The 14,840-nt window shown below is 34.5% G+C and overlaps 1 pseudogene; it reads left to right on the top strand.

Annotated features, from left to right (window-relative positions):
- The first annotated feature begins 6,219 nt into the window (after positions 1-6,219).
- LOC110259599 (olfactory receptor 2L5-like) lies at positions 6,220-14,677 on the top strand (annotated as a pseudogene).
- Positions 14,678-14,840: the final 163 nt, after the last annotated feature.

The following is a 14,840-nucleotide window of genomic DNA, read 5'->3' as shown; positions in this document are numbered from 1 at the left end:
GGAAAATGCTTACAGTATGTGTTGTTTTCTATTTCTATACTAAATATTTAGAGTTTATATTTTGTCCATATCTCTAGAAAAACATTAGAGTTTTTCTCTCTTCAAGGTGGAAAGAAATAGATGTTTCCAAAAGCTTGATAATAGTAAAGTTGTCACAAATATTTTATAAATACATATATCTAAAACTGTATCTATCAATCTGTGTTGCCAATTATAATCACCAGAACCACTTGGAAATAAAAAGATGACTAAAGGCTTCCATTATTATCCTACTAAAATTGTACAAATTTCTAAAATTTATCTTTTATAATACCATGGCATTATATACATGTGTCTACACACATATATATGGTGAGAGCAAGAAAGAGAGAGGGAAATATAATTTCTATAATTTTACAAAATTGTGAAATGATATTTCAAAACTTTAAACAAGTTATCAAAATTTATACAAGTTCATAAGTGAAAATGATTAAAGTGGGGAAAAATTCACAAACTTGAAGTTATTAGATAAATAAATGCTGATGATGTAATGAACAACATGGTGACCATAGTTAACAGTGCTATCTATATACTATATTTGAAAGTTACTAAGAGAGTAGATTTTAAAAGATCTCATCTAAAAAAAAAATTGCCTGTGTTCACTGATAGACATACCTAAAATTACTGTGGTAATATTTTTGCAATACATTCATATATCAAAATATCCTGTTTTTCACCTAAATCTAAGACAATGTTATATCAGTTATATCTAAATGTAATAGGAAAAAATAAATGTATTAGTATTATTAAGTAAATAACATATATTCAATGAATTTTTTTTATGATGTTATTAAATAAATATCATCAATATTAATATTTATTATGCTATTTAAAAATAGCATTTGATTTCTATAAACATGATTTCTAAATATGGAAAATAAAAAATTTGGAAATACTCAACCCATGTTGTCATACACATGAAGCAAAAAATTTTGCATAACAGAGTGTGCACACATTCATCCCTTCCTTGTCACAACCAGGGTCCCTGACTCTTTACTGTTATGTCTAAAGAAGAGGGCTGAACCTCAGCATGGAAGAAATCATGCAGAGAGAGTCCAGCAACAGTCTAGTGGGCATAAGCAATTTCTGTTCCTACCCCCTACTCAGTTTAATTGAATAAATGTTAAGGAAACAAAATGTTCAATTACATAAAATTGCAAACCAATACCAACACATTTACCAATTTGCCTTCTCCAGGAAGTTTCAAAAGTAAGAATTATTCATAAACTCCACTTAAAATATCAATTTATCAAATGCTTTGTTTTGAAATCTTTGTTACTTAAGAAGTATATATAAACATACCTATATATTATATATGTTAATGTGCATATATATATATTAATTGTGATAAAAAATAAGGTACAGTACCCCCGACCCTTATCCACGGAGATATGGTCCAATGCCCCCGGTGGATGCCTAAAACCAAAGATAATACTCAATGTTATTTACAATGTTTTTTTCCTATGCATGCATACCTATGATAAATAATAATTTATAAATTAGGCACAGTAAGATATTAACAAAAAGTAACAGAAAAATGGAACAATTATGTCAATAGACTGAAGAGAATGTTATGTGAATGTGGTCTCTTACTATTTAAAATGCATGAATTGTCTAGTTGTGTAAATTTCAATTAGCATTTTCAGACCATGGTTGATCTTTGGTAAATAAAATCACAGGAAGGGAAACCTAAGATAAGGAAGGGGGAGGGGGATCTGCAGTATTCATTCTTTGCTGTAAGCAAAAATCCAGTATTTGATTAGCATATTCTGAAAAATTCTACAAATCTCAGTCCTGGGCATATATCCAGAAAATATGAACATTTTAATTCAAAAAGATATATTACTTCAATGTCCATAGCAGTACTATTTGCATTAGCCAAGGCATGGAAAAACTCAAGCACTCACCAATAGATGTTTGATTTAAAAAGATATTGATAGACAGATGTAAAGTGGAATGTTACTCCAGACATAAAAAATGAAATATTGTTATGTGAAACAACAGGGATGGACCTAGAGATTAGCATACTAAGTGAAGTAAGTCAGAGAAAGATTATAAGATCTTACTTATATGTGGAATCTAAAAATATAATACAAATGAATCTATATACAAAACAGAAACATTCTTTTTTCTTTACTCTGTTCCATAACAGTGATGCCCACTTGCCTATCTTCCACCATGCTTATTTGTTCTTCTTCATCCTGTAATCTGCTATTGGTTCCTTCCAGTGATTTTTTCATTTTAGTCATTGTGTTGTTCACACATTTCTGAACATAAATATCTCTGCTTGTTTATTCTTTAAATCTTCTCTTTCTTTGTTAAATGTTTCCTGTAAATTATCAACATTTGCCTCCAATTTTTTTTCTGAGTTCTTGGATCACCCTTACTATCATTACTCTAAAGTCTTTTTCATGGAAGTTGCTTAATTCCACTTCATTTAGCTGTTCTTCTGGGGATTCTTCCTGTTCCTTTATCGGTCTAACATTTCTTTGCTGTTTCATTTAGTCTAGCTTTCTGTGAGATATCTTTTTTGCAAACTACAGGGTTGGAGACTCTCTTGCTTCTGCCACCTAATGGTAAAGTTGATACAGGCCCTTGTGGCAAGCTTCCTGATTAGAGGGACTGGTGCCTGCCCACTGGTAAGTGGAGCTGAGTTTTGTCCCTATGATAGGTGGGGCTTTGTCTGTGAGTGTGGTAAGTTACCTGTGTGTCAAGGAGGACTTAAGGGAGTCTGATGATGTGTGGGACTGTTTTCCAACCTGTAAGTTGTTTGGCCTGGCACTTCTTAGCCTTGATGTGTGGAGTGAGATTTTTACAAAATAGCCACCTCCAGGGAATGTCACATGAATGATTATTTCCTGAAAACTCCACCTCCAAGTTCCTGCCCCCACAGTGAGCCACAGCTGGCCCATGTTTTTCTAGGAGACCTTCCAATACCCGCATGTGTGACCCAGATTCCTATGGAGTCCCTGTTTTGCCCTGGGACCCAGTGCACATGAAAACCGGTGTATGCCCTCCAAAAGAATAGTCTCTTTTTTCTTCAGTCTTGTGGATTTTCTGTGCTCAGGCCATAATGATCTTAAATGTCTAATTCTCCAAGGGCTCCTCTTTACCATGTCACACCCTAGCCTGGGGAACCTGACATGGGGTTTGGAACACTCACTCCTGTGGGACAGCCTCTGTAATATAGTCATAAAACAACAACAATAATAATTGTATGGAAATACAAATTACACCACATATCCAAAGCAACCTAAAAAAGAAAATGTAGCTGGAGAAATCAGGTGCCCTTACTTCCAAACTACAAAGCTACAGTCAACAAAACAGTATGGTAATGGCACAAAAACAGAAATATAGACCAAAGCAACAGGATAAAAAGCCAAGAATTAAACCCATTCACCTATAACCAACTAATATACAATGAAACAATATACAATGCATAAAAGACTCTCTTCAATAAGCAATACTGGGCAAGCTGAACAACTATACATAAGAGAATGAAGACAGAACATTCTCTTACACCATAAAAAAAATAAATTCCAAATGGATTAAAGAAGTAAATGTAAGACTGGATACTACAAAACTCTTAGAGGAAAAAATAGCCTGAACACTCTCTGACATAAACTGCAACAATACCTTCTTGGATTCATCTCCTAGATTAATGAAAATAAAAACAAAAATAAACAATTGTAAACAAGTGGGACCTAATTAAACTTAAAATTTTTGCACAGCCCATGAAACCATAAATGAAATGAAAAGGCAACCCAAAGTATGCGAGAAAATATTTGCAAATGAAGCGACTGACAAGGGATTTATCTCTAAAATATACAAATACCCCCTGCAGCTCATTATAAAAAAAAGAAAATTTTAAAAAATGGGCAGAAAATCTAAATAGACATTTCTCTGAAGAAGACAGATGGCCAAAAATGCACATGAAAAGACACTCAACATCACTAATTATTAGAGAAATGCAAATCAAATCTATGATGAGGTACCACCTTATACCAGCCAGAATGCGCATCATCAAAAGGTCTACAAACAATAAATGCTGAAGAGTAGTCCACAAAAAAGGGAACCTGATTATATTGTTGATGAGAATGTAAGTTGTTATAACAGCTATGGAAAACAGTATGGATCTTACTCAAAAAACTTAAAATAGAACTACCCTATCATCCATTAATCCTGGACATCTATCCAGAGGAAACCATAATCCGAAAAGCTACATGGACCCTGATGTTCATTGCAGCACTCTACATGGAAGCACCCTATATGTTCATCAACAGAGGAATGGATAAATCATATTTGATACCTATGCTTTATTAAAAAAATATGATAAATATATACAATGGAATATTCCTCAACCATAAAACAAAATGAAATAATGCCAGTTGAAGCAACAAGTATCAACCTAAAGATTATCGTAATTAGTGAAGTTAGACAGCAAAAGGGAAACATCATATGATATCACTTGTATGTGAAAACATATCAAAACAAAACAAAAAAAAAAGAATAAAATAAACTTACCTGCAGAACAGAAACAGACTCACAGATCTGGGAATCAAACTTAGGGTTACCAAATGGAACATGTTCAGGATAGCGTTTGGACTTAGGGATATGAATTCAGAAGTAATCCTTCCTCTGCAATTTTTTTGAATATTTTCAGAAGGATAAATGGTAACTCTTCCCTAAATGTTTGGTAAAATTCACCCATGAAACCAACTAGTTCTGGACATTTGTTTTTTGGAGAATTTTAATTACTGATTCAATTTTATTACTGGTGTTTGGTTTTCTACTATTCTCCTTGTTTTTTGTTTTCCTGAATTAGTCTTGGGAGATTGTGCCTTTCTGCAAATTTGTCCATATCTTCTAGGTAGTCCAAATGTAATATTGGGGTATTTTTGCTTACAGAGTCTACTATGATCCTGTATGTTTCTTTGGTATTGGTTTTAACTTCCTCTTTTTCATTTCTGATTTTATTGATTTAGGTGTTCTCCATTTTTTTCTCAATCAGTCTGGTTAAAAGTTTATCAATTTTCTCTAGCTTTGCAAAGAACCAGATTATAGTATCATTTATATCTTCTGTTTTAAAAATGTCTATTTCATTTATTTCTGCTCTGATCTTTAAGATTTCTTTCCATCCACAAATTTTGTTTATTTGTTCTTTTCTCTCTATTTGCTTTACATGTAAGTTTAGATTATGGGAGGTGTTTCTTTTTTCCTCAGGTAAGCTTGTAACACAATAAGCTTCCCTCCTAGAACTGATTTTGCCAAGATTGAGGATGACTGTCCTTTCATTTTCATTTATCTCCAGGTACTGTTTTTTTTAATTTTTATTTTGATTTCTACAGTGATCCATTTTTGGTTTTGTAGCATATTATTTAGTCTTCAACTGTTTCTCTTATTTGCAGTTTTTTTTTTTTTAACTAGTTGATTTCTAGTCTCATAGAATTTGGTGTGAAAATATGTTGAATATGATTTAAATTTTCCTCAATTACCAAAACTTTTTTGTTGCCTAGTATGTGATCACTCCTGGAGAATATTCTACATATACTTTAAAAGAAAGTATATTTTTCTGCCTTTGAATTGAATGTTGTGCGTGTGTGTGTGTGTGTGTGTGTGTGGTGTGTGTGTGTGTGGGGGGTGTTTTTCTGTGTAACCCATTTGGTCTAATGTATTATTTAAGGACTATGTTTCCTTATTGATTTTCTCTCTGGATGATCTGTTCATTCATTTGAATGAGGTGCTAAAATCCCTTTTATGTAGAAAATGGAACCCTCTCAAACTGTTGGTAGGAATGTAAACTGGTGCAGCCACTACAGAAAACATTACAGAGGTTCCTCAAAAAAACTACAAATAAAACTAACATAAAATCCAGAAATCCTACTTTTGGGCATATACCCTGAGAAGACTCTAATTCAAAAAATACATGTACTCCTATGTTCAAAGCAGCAATATTTACAATAGTCAAGACATGAAAACAACCTAAATGTCCATCAACAGAGGACTGGATGAAGAAGATGACATATATACAATGGAATGTTCCTCATTAATAAAAAAAAAACATTAAAATTATGCTTTTTGCAGCAACATGGATGGCCCTAGAAATCAGCATAAAGTGAAGTAACTCAGAAGGAGGAAGACAAAGACTACAGGATATCATTTATATGTGGAATCCAAAACATGGAGCAAATGAACACATCTATGAATAGAAATGGACTCACAGACATAGAAAATGGACTAGAAGTTGCTGGTGGGGCAGGGTAGGGAAGGATTGGGAGACCAGGATTAGCAGAGGCAAATTAGTATATATGTAGAATGGAAAAGCAAGAAGGTTCTTGTCTATAGCACAGGGAACTATTTTCAATATCCTGTGATAAACCATATGGAAAAGAATAAGCAAAATTATACACACACACACACACACACACACACACACACATATCAGAGTCACTTTTCTGTACAGCATAAATTAACATAACATTTAAATCAGTCTAGAAGAAATGGACAAGTTTTTATGTACGTACAGCCACCAAACCTGAATCAAGAATAAATAGATCAAGTGAACAGACCAGTCACTAGAAATGAAATTGAGTATGTAATACAAAAATAATCCCTACAAACCAAAGTCGAGGACCAGATGGCTTCACAAAAGAATTCTACCAAATATACAGAAAACTTATACCCATCCTTCTTAAACTTTTTGAAAAGATTGAAGAAGAAAAAACACTCCCAAAGACATTGCATGCAGTCACAATCACCCTAATACCCCAAACAGACAAGTATACTACCAAAAAAGAAAGTTATAGGCCAATCTCTTTGATGAATATACATGCAAAAATTCTCAAAAAATTTTTAGCCTACCAAATTCAACAACATATAAAAAAGATTATACACCACAACAAAGTAGTATTCTTCCCAGGTGCACAAGGGTAGTTCAACATATGAAAAGGAATCAATGTCATGACATATTAATAAAAGAAAAGTCAAAAACCACATGTTCATCTCATTAGATGCAGAAAAAGCATTTGAAAAGTCCAACATCCATTCATGATAAAAACTCTTACCAGAGTGGGTATAGAGGGAACATACCTTAACATAGTAAAAGCCATTTATGACAAACCCACACCAAATATAATACTCAATGGAGAAAAGCTGAAATGCTTCCTGCAAAAAATCTGGAACAAGACAAGGTAGCACATCTCACCACTTTTATTTGACATAGAATTGGATGTCCTAGCCACAGCAATCAGACAAATAAAAGAAATAAAAGTTATCCAAGTTGGAAAAGAAATTAAATTGTCACTCTATGCAGATGACATGATAATATTTATTGAAAAAGCTAAAGACTCTACAAAAACTACTTGAACTGATCAAAGAATTCAGCAAAGTAGTAGGATATGATGTTAGCTTTGAGAAATCAGTTGCATTAAAAAAACAGCAATTGGTTGCATCTGTACACTAACAATTAAGTATTACAAAAGGAATAAAAATATGATACCTCTTAAAATCACCCTCCCAAAAATTAAATAACTGGGAATAAACCTGGCCAAGGAGGTGAAAGATTATATGGTGATAACTATAAAACATTAATCAAGGAAAATAAACAGGAGTCAAAGAAATGGAAAGATATGCCATGCTCCTGGGTTGGAAAAAATAATATTGTAAAAATGGCCATACTACGTAAAGCAATCTACAGATTCAATGCAATCCCTATCAAATCACCTATGACATTTTGCACAGATTTAGAACAAACAATGCAAAAATTTATATGGAACCATAAAAGACCCAGAATTGCCAAAGCAATTCTGAGGAACAAAAACCAAGCAGGAGGCATAACTCTCCCAGACTTCATGCAACATAACAAAGCCATAGTAATTAAGACAGTGTGGTACTTGTACCAAAACAGACATACAGACCAATGGAACAGAATAGATTCAAGAAATAAACCCAGACACTTATGGTCTATTAATCTTCTAAAAAGTATGCAAGAATATAAAATGGGGAAATGACAGTCTTTTCAGCAAGTGGTGCTGGCAAAACAGGACAGCCTCATGCAAATCAATGAAATTAGAACACGCCCTCACACACCATGCACAAAAGTAAACTCAAAATGGCTGAAAGACTTAAATGTACTACAGGACACATGCATATTCCTAGAAGAGAACATAAGCAAAATATTCTCTGACATCAACCTTACAAATGATTTCTTATGTCAGACTTGTAGGGCAACAGAAATAAAAAATAAACCAATAGGACTTAATCAAATTTATAAACTTTTCCACAGTAAAGAAAATCATACAAAAAAAGACAACCTATGGAGAAAATGGTTTCAAACGATGCAGCTGACAAGGGATTGATCTCTAAATTGTACAACTTATACAGCTCAACAGCAAAAAAGCTAACAACCCAACTGAAAAATGGACAAAATACATGAATAGACATTTCTCCAAAGGAGATATACAGATGGACAACAGGCACATAGAAAAAAGCTCAACATCACTAATTATTAGAGAAATGCAAATCAAAACTTCTATGAGACACCACCTCACCTGTCAGAATGGCCATCATTAATAAATCCATGAAGAACAAATGCTGGATTTGGTGTGGAAACAGTAACAAGGTACCTCAGAAAACTAAATATAGAACTACTATATGACACAACAATCCCACTCTTGGGCATATATCCAGACAAAACTCCTTAAAAAGTTACATGCACCCTTATGTTCACTGCAGCACTATTCATAATAGCCAAGACATGGAGACAACCTAAATGTCCATGAATGCATTAAGATGTTGTATATATACATGACGGAATACTACTCAACCAAAAAAAAGCAAAATAATGCCATTTACAGCAACTTAGATGGAACTAGAGACTCTCATACTAAGTGAAGCAAGTCAGAACAAGAAAAACAAATACCATTTGATATCACTTTTATCTGGAATCTAATATACGGCATAAATGAACCTTTCCACAGGAAAGAAATGCATGGACTTGGAGAAGAGACTTGTGGTTGGCAAGGGGGATGGGGAGGGAGTGGGATGGACTGGGAGCTTTGGTTTAATAGATGCAGACTCTTGCTTTTGGAATGGATTAGCAATGAGATCCTGCTGTGTAGCACTGAGAACTATGTGTAGTCACTTATGATGAAGTATGATAATGTGAGAAAAAATGAATGTATACATGTATATGTAACTGGGTCACCATGCTGTACAGTAGGAAAAAAATGTATTATGGAAATAACAATAAAAATGTAAATGAGGGGGAAATATGCTTGGGCTAAGAAAATGAGGAAATTGTAAATGATGGGGAAAATGTGAAATTGAGGGAAATGTGAAAATGAGAGAAATGAAAATTGTGAATCATTCACTTTCCCCTGACAGCTGTGACCAGTGTTGGTTGGAAGGAGGCAGGAATCATAGGAAGATGCTTGAGATCTCAGATCCTTGGTCTCAAGGGGAGGAAGAGGGGGTCACTCACTACTTACAGAATTGCTTCATCTGTCCCTGGCCATCTCCCTCACGGGAAGCCCCAGTTTGTGCTTCTTAGCTACTGGCAGGTCAGTATAAACCCCTGACTAGGTCTCCTTGCCCCGCCGGGTCCAAAAGGACTGCCTTATACCAAAAGAAGTCACCAAGGGGCATAAACAGAGCCACAAATTGGGACTCTGCACTCACTCACGTCCTTGACACATCTCATGCACACACAGGCACTCTTAGGTTGGGTAGGGGAGGCTTCCATCCTTTCGGGCTTAAATTACTTTCCCCCAGGACCTTCAGAACACCCCAGAGAGTAGCCCTGGCTGCTATCTTCAGTTATCCCTTCAAGTCTGAGAGTGTTTGTGTTGGCCAAGAAATTGAAAAGGAGGGCCAGGTAACCCTCCCAGATTTTGGCACCAACTATGTTAGAAATGGTGAGAGAAGGAGGCAGAGACAGGAGCAATGAGATCTAAAGCAGGTTTATCAATCGCCTGAGTATTCAGGAGCAGTGAGCAGAGAGAACTCTGGTTCCCCACACTTAGGGAGAAGCTAGTTATATAGGGAAAGGGGGAGTTTATGTTTTTAACACATTCTAATTTTAGCACAGGTTCAGTGAGGGAGTAAGAAACAGGGAAGACAGGTTACATTGTTACAATTTAACATTTTCTCCAGCTATTCTTGTCTTGCAAGATGAAGAGTGGTTACCTTGCATCTATGGTAATGCTACTGTTGCTTCCTGTTTGTTCCTTTTACCTGCATGACTCCACTCTTTCTAAACACAGTTTAGAAATTATAAATCTGGGGGAGTTCCCATCATGGCTCAGAGGTTAACAAACCAGACTGGAATCCATGAGGCTTGGATTTCTGGTTTCACTCAGTGGATTAAAGATCCGGTGTTGCAATGAGCTGTGGTGTAGGTCACAGACATGGCTTGGATCCCGTGTTGCTGTGGCTCTGGTGTAGGCCAGAGGCTACAACTCCTATTGGACCCCTATCCTGGGAACTTCCATATGCTGCAAGTGTAGCCCTAAAAAGATAAAAATATAAAAAGAAAAAAAGAAATTACAGCTAGATATTTCAAAATATAAAATGTAATATATATTGAAGTTAAAAAATAATGGCTAATATTACTTCTCATTCTTGTTCTCTCTCTCTTTCTAGAATATATCCTAGAAAGGATAGCTTCTAGAAACAGTCCAGGTAACTAACCTTTAGTACTCCATTTTTTTTGTTTTGTTTTGTGTTAAACACAAATTATGGGAATTTGAAGTGTTTTATGCAGTTTACAGCAATGCTTGATCCTTAATCCACTGAGCAGGGCCAGGGATCAAAGCCACATTATCATGGTTACTAGTTAGATTCATTTCTCCTGAGCCACATTGGGAACCCCATTGATTATAATGTTAATTTTGAGTTATCAAGTTCAATTTTTAATTGTGATATCAGTTTTACATGCCTTTAATATTTTATTAATTAAAGTGAGAACATGCTCTCAGTAGCCCACAGGAAAAAAAGCAATTGTTTTATATCCCACTATTCTGGATCCACAAGGCAAATATTTTTAAATATTTTAACATGTTTTTCCCTCTAATCATATACCTTTTTACTAATATGCTTATCTTCCAATGCTTAAATACTAAATATCAAATACCTTCACTTAACTCTTACTCTAGCCACTGTGGATGGAATGTTCCCCTCATCCCACATTCCATCACCTCTTCCTCCTTTTCTCATTCCCCATCCTTTCAATATAGCTACACATCACTTTGAGTCTGAGGTGGCAACAGCATTTTTCTATTGACTGGTATGTATAGCTAAAATATAAAAATATGGGAGTTCCTATCATGGTGCAGCAAAAACAAATCCAACTAGAAACCATGAGGTTGCAGGTTCGATCCCTGGCCTTGCTCAGTGGGTTAAGGATCTGGTGTTGTCATGAACTGTGGTGTAGGTCACAGACACAGCTTGGATCTGGTGTTGCTGTGGCTGTGGTATAGCCTGACATCTATAGCTCCAATTAGACCACTAACCTGAGAACCTCCATATGCCGTGGGTGCAGCCCTAAAAAAAGACAAAAATAAAATAAAAATATGAATTGTTCTTAAATATAATGATATTTTAGTTAGCATTTCATATAAATAGTTCTCATTATTATTTTCTTGGTCAAGATACTTTTATGACCGTATATTGATAGGCAATATTTAGAATATTCACAGATTTTGTCAAGGAGACATTTAGAATTTTGAAGAAAATATTTTCAATAAAATATTTCTTATTTACTTTTCTATGTTCTAACCATGCACTTTGAATATTGTGGTTCATATATATCAATTATATTTTTTTTAATATTGTTAACTTCATTATTTTGCTATATAAATTTATAGAAATTACAATAACCATACATTGGTTCTCTTATGTTAATTCTCTAATTCTTCTATCCATTTAAATTGGCAATCCTTCTCTTTTTTTTTCTTTATTTTTATTTCTGATAGATACTTTTCCATTTTGTCACTGAAATTTTTACTTACTCTTTCATCAATTATTATTTTTTAATATGTAAGAGATAGTTACCTGATACTTTCTTTTATATATCTAAAATATTTATATAGTGGAATGATAATGTCTCAACATATTTGAGGATATAAGTGCTATTTTAAAAAACATGTATTTTCTATATTTTCTAGTCATACTACCTCAATGTAATTTGTTTCTATATGTGTATATGAAGATGTATTTTTGTTCATGTGTGTGTCCATTCATGGACACATGTGAGCATCTTCCTATTTTATGCTGCAGACTATCTTAAATGTCTAGTAAAATTTGAATCTACAATATTTACAACTAAAACACTATGTATTTATAAAGGTTGTTCATTTACAATTTCTATGGTGAATTCCTCCTCCCACCTCCATGAAGAAGGCTCTTAAGATGTCATTTTTTTCCACTTATGTAACTGACCATTTCCTTTTTCCAAATTCCTTTATTCAAAGGGTCCTAAATTATTACATCTCTTATTGTAGTTTATGCTCAGGGTACTCTTCTTTTTTGTTTGTTTGTTTTTGTCATTTCTAGGGCTGCACCCGTGGCACATGGAGGTTCCCAGGCTATGGATCTAATCGAAGCTGTAGCCACTGGCCTATGCTAGAGCCACAGCAACACGGAATCCAAGCCACATCTGCAACCTACACCACAGCTCACAGCAGTGCTGGATCCTTAACCCACTGAGCAAGGCCACGGATTGAACCTGCAACTTTTGGTTCCTAGTCGGATTCGTTAACCACTGAGCCACTATGAGAACTCCTCAGGGAATTCTTTTAATTCATGACATATACATATAGTTACCATCATGGAAGTAGGTTTTAACAGGGAGATGTTTTAAACATATGTGCTTACATTTAAACAATAATCTATAATTGAAGATTTTTAAGCACAAAAAAAGGAAAAAGTAATGAGTAGAAAAAGTTCTATAAAGCAAAATGTATCATATAAGTGTTAAAGAAGTAGAGAAACATAAAATATATGCTATTTAAGAGAACTTGCATGGATTTATCAAAGCAATGAGTGTGTGCTTTATACTTATTCAGGCAAAGGTCAACTTCTACAACATTCAAAAACTGGGATACAGAAGAAAATATGTGTAAGTGGTACTTGACATGTAGGATTCATTCTATATTTCACAACAGAAAAATCAAATAATGTCACTTGACTACAGAGAAGCTTAATTTGACATTTCTGAGCACATAAACCTCAAGAAAGAAAAATAGGTTCAAAACATTGGCTGAAAGGCTACTGCAAATTTTGAGATGAGACTTAGGCTTTGAATATGAAAGAAAAATCTTACATTAATGGTAATAACCAATTGTTCATAATAGAATCCTATAATATATGCATTTACCTGATTTCCTATGAAAATATTTTGAGTACCAAATCTAATTCGTGGTTAGTTGTGTTTGTGTAGGGTAGTAAAACATACTTATCTCAATGACGCCAATTTTTTTCTATAATTTTAAAGATTTCCTGGAAAAAACTTTGGCCAAAATGTTTGCATTTTCTAATTTTAATCTCTGGATAAAAAATGATGTCTTTTACAAATTATCTGACATAGGTAAGTTCAAATTTTCATTTCAGAACTGTAAAGTTTTAAATAATATTCCAAAATAAAACAAAAATAGCTTATTATTTTAAATTTGAATTGTTCATGTGTTTCTCTTTAGGAAAAATTATATGAATTCCACATGGAAAATTATAAGCAACAACAAGAGATTTCATTTTATTGGGGTTGTTACCCCCTGTCAGAATCAGCATGTTTCTTTTTATTCTCATTGTTCTCATTTTCCTAATGGCTCTGTTTGGCAGCCTCTACATGACTTGTCTCATCATCCTTGACACCCAAATCCACACATCCATGTATTTTCTATTCAGTCAGCTCTCTTTCATGGACCAGAATTAAATCTCCCAAATGGCCTACAACTATCTTATTGGAAACGAGCCTATATCCTTCATCGAGTATGGAGTTCAGAGCTGCTTCTTGACTTTTGGAGGTGCAGAAGCATCGCTCTTGACATTTATGACTTATGATCATCATGTGGCCATTTACTTTCCTCTTCACTATTCCATCAGAATCAGCAGAAGACTGTGTGCATATCTACGATAATGGGATCTTGGAAAATGGGCTCTATTAACTCCTGTGCCCACACTATATATACCTCCATATCCCTTATTGCCAATCCAGGGCCATCAATCATTTCTTCAGTGATGTCCCAGCCATGATGACTTTGGCCCGTGTGGACACCTGAATCCACGAGTACAGAGTGTTTGTGAGCACCATCCTCTTCCTTCTGTTCCCCTTCATTGGTGTTGCATGCTCCCATGGCTGTGTTCTCCTTGCTCTCTATTGCATGCACTCAGATGAAGGGAAGAAAAAGGCCTACTCCACCTGTAGTGCCCACCTTACTGTTGAGACTTTGTATTCTGTACCCTTTGTTTATACTTATCTATGCCCCAAGTTTATTCATGCCCAACAGAGGACAAAGCTCTGGCTGTGTTCTACACCATTCTGACCCCAATGCTCAATCCTCTTATCTATAGCCTGAGAAACAGTGAGGTAATAGAGGCCCTGAGAATAGTAATTCAAAGAATCTGTTCTGTGAAAATGTAAATAAAGTTTTTGCATGAGTACCAGCAGTTGTATAAATATCCATTTATCAGGGTATAGTAATTAAAAATATTATTTTATCATTAAATGCAAGGAGTAAAATTAATCCATAAAGGAAGAAAATCACTCATATATCAACAAAATTTTCTTTCTTATAATATATACA

The sequence above is a fragment of the Sus scrofa genome, chromosome 2, assembly GCF_054392235.1.
Source record: "Sus scrofa isolate SSC_HxYL_T2T_F1_AM1 chromosome 2, Sscrofa_HxYL_maternal_Yorkshire_Landrace_v2.0, whole genome shotgun sequence".
NCBI classification, from domain to species: Eukaryota; Metazoa; Chordata; class Mammalia; order Artiodactyla; family Suidae; genus Sus; species Sus scrofa.
Note: the sequence above shows the minus strand (reverse complement) of the source record. Positions and strands in the feature narration are given on the sequence as shown.